Source organism: Tiliqua scincoides, chromosome 8, assembly GCF_035046505.1.
Source record: "Tiliqua scincoides isolate rTilSci1 chromosome 8, rTilSci1.hap2, whole genome shotgun sequence".
Taxonomy (NCBI): Eukaryota; Metazoa; Chordata; class Lepidosauria; order Squamata; family Scincidae; genus Tiliqua; species Tiliqua scincoides.
Window position 1 is genome coordinate 47,494,161 of NC_089828.1, and position 10,988 is coordinate 47,505,148.

Sequence of the window (10,988 nt, forward strand, 5' to 3'; positions counted from 1 at the left end):
GCAGTGCAAGAAAGTCATTGGAATAGCCAGTGCCTCATTCTTACAAGCTACATTCTCATTTGTCAGGGTTTAGTTTGAGATGCCCTGACTCAGTGTAATCCAGGTCCCAGAAAGTGGGTGGGGGAGAGGAAGAGGAGGGTGTCCTGGGCCTTCTGAACAGTGTTAGCCCAACAAGAGCCTTGGTAGCTGGTCTCAGGGTCCTGCAAGTGTTGTGGGCAATGACACGTGACTTGTCTATTAGCTATTAAAGGGTAGGTCCTGGCCTCAAGGACTTGGGTGGGAGAGCAGACAGGCCAGGAAGGAATATAGTGTTTTGAGGACATTTGTCCATGGTTTAGAAGCCCCTTGGGTGGGCAGGAGCAAGGCTGCCCACCCAGCTCCCTCCTAAAGCCACCTGGGGGATGCCTCGCCTGGCCCAAATAGGGCGGCTCACTTGACCGGCTGAGCGTGACGAGAGAGGGGGGGAAATAAAGGAATCATTTGAAACCAGCAGCGCCTGCCTGGCTCTCTCTTTGCCTCACTGCAGCCCAGCTCCTGCAGCTGTTCTCGGGGAATCCGCGCGTGGTTTGCAGCATGTACACCAGCAGCTGGTTCGGACAAGGCTGCGCTGACTCAGCCCACTGCCGGATTGACATGCCTGACTCCTCTCGACCAGCAGAACCACGCTGGTGTTCTCAGAGAAGCCCTCTACAGCCCATTTGCTTTCAAACCCAGGGAGGGGGAACCAGCTCCTGCACAACTCTACGAGCCCTGAAGGACCCCCCCCCCACCTTGAAAAACCAACAGCAACACTAACCACTGTGCAAAGTGTGGGGTATGCCAGGCCATCACGGGGATTGCTGCTTCCAACCGGCCTGGGTGTCCTTGTTGAGCAGAGGCTTTGGTGCAAGCCATAGCTGCTCTGTCCAACCTAATCAACCTCCTCTTTCTCTCCCTCGGGGTCTTTTCCAGCTTGGGGTGGGGACAGTTAAGAGTGCAGCTGGCGCTCCCAGTCACAGGAGGCAGAAGAGCTCTGGCCCTTTCTGGGGAAGATGGTCCACAGTGGACCTTTGCCAGGAAGGTCCAAAGATGGCCTTTACCAGGAAAGGCCCTTGCTAAAATTCACACTCATTGGAGCGGTGGGGGGGGGGGGTTCTCAGCAGCCAGCTGGGGCTTGTGAGTCTCTTCTTCCATGATAAAGACTCCCAGTTCTATAGCCTCATACCATAGGACCCTACAAATTCCCCGGAACTGGGATCCACCAAGGGGTGAGGCAGAGACCACAGAGCCCTCTATAAATACTACTGACCTCCAACCCCCAGATTTGTCCCTTCTCCATTCTTCAAGAGCTCCCCTATGTCAACTGGCCTGAATGGAGGGAAACAATCCTTCAGGCCCATAGTGGAGCAGTTCACTCAGCCTGCCAAATGCCATTCATAATGTCTGAAGGGTGTTTGCTCACTTTCTGGTCCCCCAAACGATGCAGTTGTAGAGAGGCCTCCATACCTCCAAAGCAGCTGTTTGGAAAGAAGACTTCACCCACCCACCCCTCCCTCCCTGATTCTTGCTGAGGTTTCCAAGTACAAGGCTATTGTGTCTCACAGCTGGAATTTTACCCCGTAGCCTGGAAGTGACTAGGAAGCATCGCAGACCACCATCAAAACCCAAATGCACAGACCACCATGTAGTGTAAGAAGAGCTCCAGAATAAGCTTGCTCAGGGTCTGCCTGCCCATTAAGCCAACTGAGGTGCCCACCTCAGGCAGCTCCATCCAGTTACTCACCTCCAGGACAGCCACCGTTGCTCCTCACCACTCCCTGGATTGGAAAAGGAAGAGGAAGTGTCAAGAGGAGCGGAGTGGAAGTCTAGAGCACTGAAGTTGCTTGAGAGCCCATCGCTCTCCTCTACTCTGTTTTCCTTTTCAAATCTGGGTGGGGGGGGAGATTGAGCATAGCAGCAGCTGAGAGGGACTGCATTTGGCGCACCACCTTGGGCACCCGGAGGTATTGTGCAGACACCTGCCTTTGTCAACACGATCAGTAGTGTTGGTGGAAAAACTTCCAGAGAAGCACACCTCCTGCTCACTACTTAAGAATACCCCCCCCCCCAAAATAACACATTTCTTTGGCCTATGGATCCTATCCAGCTTCCCTTCTGTTCAGTTAGCACCACACGGACCGCCTATAAAGAAGGGGGGAGGATTACAAAGCAGAAATGGTGGGCCCAAATGGACAGTGCCCAGTCAGTTAGTGGCGGGGGGGGCAGATGCAATGGGTTCCACACTGACCCCCAAATGCAAGACAAAGGAAATTCTGGTTTGTTGGTTCAATTGGGGATGGGATCACAGCTGCGTTTGTGTTTCACAGAGGCTGACACTGGGGGAAAGCTGCCTGGGAAAGGCCTCTTTGGGCCAAATCCTATCCAACGTCCTAGCGCTGGTGCAGCCGCAGTGCATTCCTAAAGAATGGGAACAAATGCTCCCCCGCCTGGAGGAGGCTTCTGTGACTGTTTCCCTACTGTAGGATACAGAACGTGCACCATCAGCACGGCTGCACCAGCCCTGGAAAATGGGCTAGGATCGGGCCCTGAGTCCCAAAGCCAGCCTTGCTGAGATGACCAAGAGGAGGGAGGAGGCCGGCTGGCCCTAGGAGGAGCTGTGCCCCACCCTTCTGCCATCTTCACGCAGTCCAGGGCTGCCTGCAGCACCCCCCCCAACTTCGCAGCAGAATAAATGGGCCATTGCCTTCTTGCGTGGCACTGCTTCCCGTGCCTCTCGGAGCTCCACAAGGGACCGATTGTCTCTCTTCCCTCCGCAATCCATCCCAGGCTTTTTTCTCTCCGCCTCCCCCTCTAATCGGCCTTTTCAGCTCGCTTCTCCTTAGAGCTTTTGTTCTCTGCTGATCTAACAGCTCCTCTCCTCCACTCCTGCAGGCCGTTTGCATCCACCACTGTGTTCCCAGAGTTTGCATGGATTCCCATAGTAGGCCATTGCTTGGATACTCTATTCTCTGCCTGCCTCTCTTATAATGCAGACCCGCACCCCCCAGCCCAGTCCAGTGGTTCCCTCCTGCCCTTCCTGGGACCAGGAGCTGCTACTGCTTTGCTCCAGTTCTAGGTGAAACAACACTCCAGGCTGCAGCTTCCTTTCTAGGCCACGTGCAGAGGGAACCAGGCAAAATAGCTCTGCTGCAAAGGGAAAGGCCCAGCACCTGAGTCACAGGCATCACTGCCTTACTGTACAGAATTGTCCTGATTTCTCCTCCTCCTTTGGAGAGCCAAAGCTGCGATTAAGGGATTGATCCTACCCAACTTTCCAGTGCCGATGTACTCATACCAAAGGGGCGTGTGCTGCATCCTTTGCAGTAGAGGAGCAGTCACAGAGGCCTCCTTAAGGCAAAAAAAAAGTTCCCTTGTCACAGCTGCGTCAGGTGCTGGAAGCATCCTTAAGTGCGTGTAAGACCCAGTGAACTCAATGGGACTTCTGAGTAAGCATGCAGAGGTTTGCACTCTAAGAACCACACCAACCAGGGCTGACTCTTTTCCTCTCCAGCCAGTTGAGGGTGTCCAGGGGACATCCACGAAAATTGAGTGTCGGAGAGTTAGAACAGACCAAAGAAAATACAGTATTTCTTTATCCAGTGTGTGGAACTCCTTGCCCCAGGATGTGGTAATGGCATCTGCTCTTTAAAAAGGGATTGGACATATTCCTGCAGGAAAAGTCCATCACAGGTTACAAGCCATGATGGGTTTGTGCAACCTGGTTTTAGAAATAGGCTACTTCAGAATGCCAGGTGCAGGAGACTGGCAACAGGATGCAGATATCTTGTTGTCCGGTGTGCTCTCTGAGGCATCTGGTGGGCCACTGAGATACAGCAAGGTGGACTAATTGGTCCTTTGGCCTGATCCAGCAGGGCCCTTCCGATGTTCTTGTGGCTTGGTTTCCCCCAAAGGAAGAGAGGTACCATCACAAGGCCCCTCCCAGACTTCCTCTTTGTGCCTCTTGCCCCGCAAGGGAGATCCCACTCCAAACCATTTGCCCCCTTCCATCAGCCAGTCCTTCCTTCTTAAAATCAGCAAAAGAAGCCCAAATAGGAGAGTTTCTTGGGGTTTCTCAACTGGGTATCCAAGTCTGCAAGGAGGTGGTGGGTGGCTGGGGGCCCCAGCCTTTCCTATTCCTAGAGTTCCTATCAAATTTATCTTGTTGCTTAAGAGAGATTCCACTTTAGGCAAGACCCACCTCCTTCCAAATCCCCAGAAGCATAGCAGTTTGAGGAGGCTATACCAAGACTTCCTGACACCAGAGACAGCAAATGCGGTCCACTGCATTACCGGGTGATCACCGTCCCCTGGCAATGTGTCAGTCTTTGCTCCTCCCACTCCCAGGATTGGAAAATTAAGTGGGGGGCAGAGTGGAAGAGGAAGGGTGAAGGAGAGGAAAGTGATGGGCTGGAGCAGTGGTCTTCAACCTTTCTTGTGCCACAACCTCAATGAATGAATGAATGAATGAATGAATGAATGAATGAGATTGGGGACCCACTGTCAATCCCACCCAACTCCCAGAACCTGATCTGCCCCTATCGCCACCCACCCCATGCCCCATTTCCCTCTATCGCTTTCATATTCACACCAACCCTGCAAGGTAGTAGCCTAAGCAGGGTTGGCCTTAGGAGCTGCAGGGTAAGACAGCAAGGCTGTGCAGGCTTATATCAAGAATTCACTTTTGATAAGGCAGTACCATATTGGATTGGATCCAAGCCCTCACTTGCACAGGCTTTGAGATGTTGCCTTGAACCCCCCAAATGAGGCTTCACAACCCCATTGGAGTCCTGACCCACAGGTTGAAGAACTGGACTAGAACACTAGAAATGTTCTGCCTTTTCTGTCTTCTTCCTCTTCCAAACTTGGGACCAGGAGGACAGGTAGCAATGGCGGAGAGTGGGTGGATGGAGTTGGGCACCGTTCCCCAATCCGTTGCCTGAAGTGAACCTCAGTTGGCCTCATGGAAGGGCCTCATAGATGGGTGCGAGGCAGCAAATGGGAATCCCTGCAGAACTCCATCTATTTCCCAGAAGTCTGTGAAAGCCTGCAGTTCTCTTGTGGCCTGTGGCTTCAAGGGGCTCCTGGCTGCACCTTCTGACCCACATGCCAGCACTGAGAGTCAGGTGGTGCAGTGGTTAGAGCAGGGGTGCCCAAACCCTGGCCTGGGGGCCACTTGCGGCCCTCGAGGCCTCTCAATGCGGCCCTCAGGGAGCTCCCAGTCTCCAATAAGCCTCTGGCCCTCCGGTGATTTGTTGGAGCCCACTCTGGCCTGATGCGTGAGGGCAACTGTTTGACCTCTCCTGTGAGCTGTAGGATGAGGGCTCCCTCCACTGCTTGCTGTTTCACATCTGTGATGCAGTAGTGGCATCGAAGGAAAGGCCAGCCTTGCTCTGTGCAAGGCCTTTTATAGGCCTTGAGCTATTGCAAGACCTTCATTCATTCATATAAGTTAATCTTTAACATATTCATTTATGTAAATGTATGTAAATTTATTCAAATTTGAAATGTAAATTAATTTATTTCCCCCCCCCCGGCCCCGACACAGTGTCAGAGAGACGATGTGGCCCTCCTGCCAAAAACTTTGGACACCCCTGGGTTAGAGCATCCATTTTCAGCCTTTTTCAACTCATGGGACAATGACAAGGTGCCTACATTTTCTGGGTACATCATCAGCTTTTGGGCAATTGACACCATAATGCTGATGGGAGGGCTCACATCCCCCAATGGCCCTACTAATAAATGACCCACCCCAAACTCCTGCAGCATACCTGGGGACCATTTGTGGCACGCCACTGTGCCAGGGCACCGTAGTTGAAAATTGCTGGGTTAGAGTGTTGGATGTGGACATTTCTCAGCCTGACCCACCTTACAGGGTTGTTGTGATGATGAAAGGAAGGGAAGGATCCAGAGACACCCCAGCCCTGAAAGAAGTGCAGTATATAAAATGCAAAAAATAAATGAATCCATTTCTCGGAAGGAAAGGTGCAGCTTGGTCCCTCCTTGGCCTGTGCCTTCCACTCAGTTAGATGGGGTTTCAGCAGCAGGTCCTGCACGTTCCTTTTGAGGTTGAGAGCCCCTTTGGATCATGCAGGGAACCAGCTTCTTAATCTTTTCGCTACGCTTTCAGAAATGTCTGAAAAGCCAGATACACACACTGTAAATGACAACTCGGGAAAGTAGTTCCAACAAGAGAGCTGCAAATGCATACCTGGGAGAGACACCTGTGTTTTGCAGGGCGAGGGGCTGTGGGGTTTCAGGAAGGCAGCAGCAAGCAGGGCGCCCCCTTGTGGTGAAGCACTGCTACTGAACAGCACCTGAGCCAGCAGACCAGCAATTTTCAATCTTTTTCATCTACAGCACACTGACAAAGCGCTAAAATTGCCAAGGCACACCATCAGTTTTTTGACCATTGACAAGGCACACCATGCTTCTGGTAGGGGACTCCAATCCCCCCAATTGCCCTACTAATAAATGTTGGCATCCTTCAGTCTCGGAAGACTATGGTATCACGCTCTGAATAGTGGTTCTGGAACAGAGTGTCCTCTCCAGTGCCCGAAGCCTGGGTAAAGTAGGTACGGAGGATAGACTGTTACCCATGCAGCAAATTCCCCCTCTCCATGTCGCTGAAATGGTCCAATGGAAAGGCAGAAGCCAATACGGTTGGTTCCAGGAGTTGCCAGAACTAGTGTTCAGCCACAAACTGCCTCAGGGACTCCGGCTCCAGATTTTGCCTTGAGGTCGGCTCCTGAAGCCTTTTCCATAACTGGATGTAGCCACAAGGCAGTGGAGGTTTGGGATCAGAGTTTTCCTTCTCTCAGATGAACTGCCTTCCCAGCCTAACGAGTCCCATCTACCCGGTGGCCCTCCCTAATAATAAATGGTCCTCCCCAAAGTCCCATGGGACACCTGTGGACCATCAATGTCACACTAGTGTGCCATGGCACAGTGGTTGAAAATTGCTGCAGCAGACTCTGGCCTTGCCAGGCCTCCCTCTTAGGGAAGAGGTTTGCAATTAGAAAGCCCCGTCTCCGGGGTCTCTCCATCTTCTCAGTCTGGGGGGCTCAATGGAGCCCCCAAATGAGCACAAAGGCTGAAGGAGGTTTGCTCCAAACAGGAGAAGCCTTTGCGATCCTGCTGTAGCTGGATTTGGGGCAGAACCAGCAATAGGTCCTCCTAGTGGTGGCAAGAATATAGCTGGGAGGGAAGCAAGGAGACCCCAAAGGCCGGAAGATGAACAGCAGCAGTGTTTGCAATGAGGGGAGGAAGGAGGCAGTAGAGTAGCTGGGGGGGAAGCATTAGGTTTTGCAGGGAGCCTCCCCGCAGTGTGCAAGGGGCCCCTCCAGAGCCATTGGGGGGAGCAAAGGGAAGGCAAAGGGGAGAGGGAGGGGCCGCTTGCACTCAGAGGGGAGGCTCCCTGCAAAACTTAGTGCATTGCACCCCCTTTAGCTACGCTACTGGAAGGGGGGGCAGAGTCTGCAGGACGCAGGCAGGGGAACGAAACAGGGTACTGGAGAGTCAGGTCCAGAGCTCCAAAGAGATGCCAGCTCCTGAGAGTGCTGGCCTGGCTGTGGGCCTCCCCACCCCAGGCGATCGCCCCTTATCAAGGCTGAACGCTGTCTACAAGCCACCCCCAGCGGCTTGGGCTCTCCTCCCCACCCCTCTCCCACACTTGCAGACCGAAAGGTGACACCCTTGTCTGTGGCAACGCCTGTCGATCCCCAGCAGGACTTCCAGGCGGTCGGTCTCGCTTCATCGCAGTCCACGAGAGTTGCAGGGCTAAGAAGACCAGTGGTGTAGCTAGAGGGGGGCAAAGCACTAAGTTTTGCAGGGAGCCTCACCTCAGCGTTCAAGAGGCCCTTCCCATTCAGAGCCATTCCAGGCAGAGGAGCAAACGGAGGCCTACTTTGGAATAGCTCCAAAGGGGAGGGGCCCCTTGCAAGCCCCTGAGACTCCCTTGTGAGGCTCCCTGAAAAATTTAGTGCTTTGATCCCCCCCCAGCTATGCCACCGGCTGCCTGTAGAGGTATCCACCACCAGACCTCCGGTGATCATTGGGTCCAAACCCCATCTAGGGCTGGGACTGGGCAGGCTCAGCCTGTCCATTATGCCTCGCTTTGAATCCGCCACCTCAACTTTCCTCTTGGCCTCTGTGAAATGGGCATGCAGCCTTAAGGGGGTGAGAGGTCGACTTCGATGGTTTGTGTTTCCCGGCCTCAAATCTTTGCTGGGCTGCTGATTTGCTGGGCAGCCTACCCTGGGGAGCAACTCTTCGAGTAGTGGGGCCGTGCGCAAGCCGCCTGCCCTTGACCGCAACCTGCAAGAGCGGCAGGCAGCAGCAGACAGTGGCGTAGCTAGAGGGGGTGCAAAGCCTCCCTTTTGCTGCAGACGCCCGGAAAGGCTCCGGAGGGGAGGGGTCGCTTGCAGGCTGCGGTGAGGCTCCCTGCAAAACTTAGTGCCTTGCACCCCTTCTAGCTATGCCACTGGCAACAGGCCGGCCCAAGCACACACACGCCAGTGCCCAAGAGGACTTGGGCAAAGTTGGGGGGGGGGGAGAACACCTGTGAGGCTGATGGTGCAGGGGGAGGGGCAGCGAGCGGGAAATTCCAGCTCCCCCCCCCGCCAAAGAAGGCCCTGCTGCCTTCCCCCCCAGCCCGATCTGGGCCGCTCCCCCCTTCTTGGCATTCTCTTGGGTAGCCGGAGTGCCACCCAGGGAGCCTCGCGGGTCCACCGTGCCAGCAAGGGATGCGAACCACCACCTGGGCGGGGAGGGGCTCTGGCGCTGGCCTGCGTCTGCCGCCGCGGCCTCCTTTCTCGGAAGGGAGCTGCCGATGGGGCGGGGTGGGGGGGTGCGAGCTTCGCGGCGCTCCAGAAGCAGCCCTGTAATCCCCCCACGTGCTCCGGCGAGGCGGCGGCGGCGGCAGCAGCGGAGTGCGCAACTGGAGGGGAGGGAGGCGAGCAGTGACCTACTTTCCTCGGTGCTGGGGAAGGGCAGGATTCAGCCAGCCAGCCGAGGGGAGGGGAAGGGAGGGGAGGGTCTCCTTGGACCCTCCTCGGCTCGACTCCAGGGGGGGGGGGAGAGGCAGGAAAGCCCCGCCAGGCAGATCTGCTGCGCCCCAAGACTTCGGCTCTTGGAACGCACCTCCCTGGACCCACGGACGGAGGCTGCAGTCCTAGCCACACTTTCCTGGGAGTAAGCTCCATTGACTCTAATGGGCCTTTCTTCTGAGTAGACAGGCATAGGATTGAGCTCTCAGGCGGCAAGCCGGTCCACACTTTCCTGGGAGTAAGCCCCACTGACTCTAATGGGACTTACTTCTGAATAGACACGCATAGGAGTGGACTCTGAAAGGCTTCCTTCTCCTGGATTCCCACGTGCAGGCAGGCTAGGGTTGCAGTCCTTACGCACACTTAGCTGGGAGTAAGTACCATTGACTGGAACGGGGCTTACTTCTGAGTAGACGCGCCTAGGATTGGGCTCGAAGGCTGCATGCCTAAGCACACTTTCCTGGCAGTAAGCCCCATTGAACACAATGGAACTTACTTCCGAGTAGTCGTGCTTGGGATTAGGCTGTCAGAAAGCCAGGCACGCGCAGGCCACCGGGAAGCACCTGGGTGCCTCCTTCAGAGGCGGCAGGAAGGAGCCTGTACCTCCCGGGCAGCCCTGCTGGCAGATGGGCCGGCCGGCCGGCCGGCTGTCCCGCGGGGGAAGAGATCCACGATGCCGCGCTGGGGGAATTGCCCGGAGGCCGGTCCTTGGAGAGGCGGCGGGCAGGTGCCTCTGCACAAACACTCCTTGGTAACCCGCCCGGGGCGCGCCGCCAGATCTTTGCTGGGGGGGGGGGGGTGAGCCGGAGAGAGCCTCAGAGCCCAATCCCATGCCTGTCTACTCAGAAGTAAGTCCCATTGTAATCAGCGGGGCTTAATCCCGGGTAAGTGTGGCTAGAATTGCAGCCTGAGAGCCCAATCCTACACCTGCCTACTCAGAAGTCTCATGATAGTCAATGGGGCTTACTCCCAGGTAAGTGTTGCAGATCAAGCCTCCCCTCGGTGGCGTAGCTAGAGGGGCGGGCAAAGAACTAAGTTTTGCAAGGAGCCGCACCGCAGCGTGCAAGCGGCCCCGCCCCTTCGGAGCCTTTCTGGGCGTGACCGAGCATCCCCTCTGGTGGCGTAGCTGCGGAGGGGGCAAAGCGCTAAGTTTTGCAGGGAGCCTCCTTGGGGCGTGCACGCGGCCTCCCCCTTCGGATGCCTCTGTTTTGCTTCCCCGCCCGGAATGGCTCCGAAGGGGAGGGCCCTTGCACGCCCCGGGGAGGCTCCCTGCAAAACCTAGCGCTTGCCCCCCCTCCAGCTACGCCACCGCCTCCCTGCCCCTTCACGGCACCTCCAGCAGCGAGCCTGAGCGCGCCTCTCCTCTCCAGAGTGGCCCATTTTCCCCGATTAGCTTCCCCACTCCGGGATTACACGCCGAATCAGGCTGTCAGGACCGCCAGCGAGCCGGGCTCCTCCAGAGACCCGCTTCGCTCTCCGCTCCCTCCCTTGGTCCTGGGATACTACTGGCTGGCTGCGGCTGGTCACGTGACATTCAGGCCGCAATCCTGTCCACACTTACCTGGGAGTAAGCCCCACTGAGTGCAGTGGGACTTACTTCCGAGTAGACACGCATGGCTTGAACTCTAGAACCCAAATCCTACCCACACTTAGTAAGGAGTGTGGGCAGAATTCTGCCCAATTCTTACCCAATGAGTAAGCCTCATTGCGTATAGCGGGACTTACTTTTGAGTAGTGCATAGGATTGGGTTCTTGGGCTTACAATCCTATCCGCACTTAGCTTGGAGTAAGCCCCATTAACTATAACAGGATTTACTTCTGAGTAGACATGCATAGGATGGGGCTCTCGGGCCCCGACTCTATCCACTTACCTGGGAGTAAGCCCCATTGGGACATAGTTCGGGGTAGACATGCGATTGGGCTCTG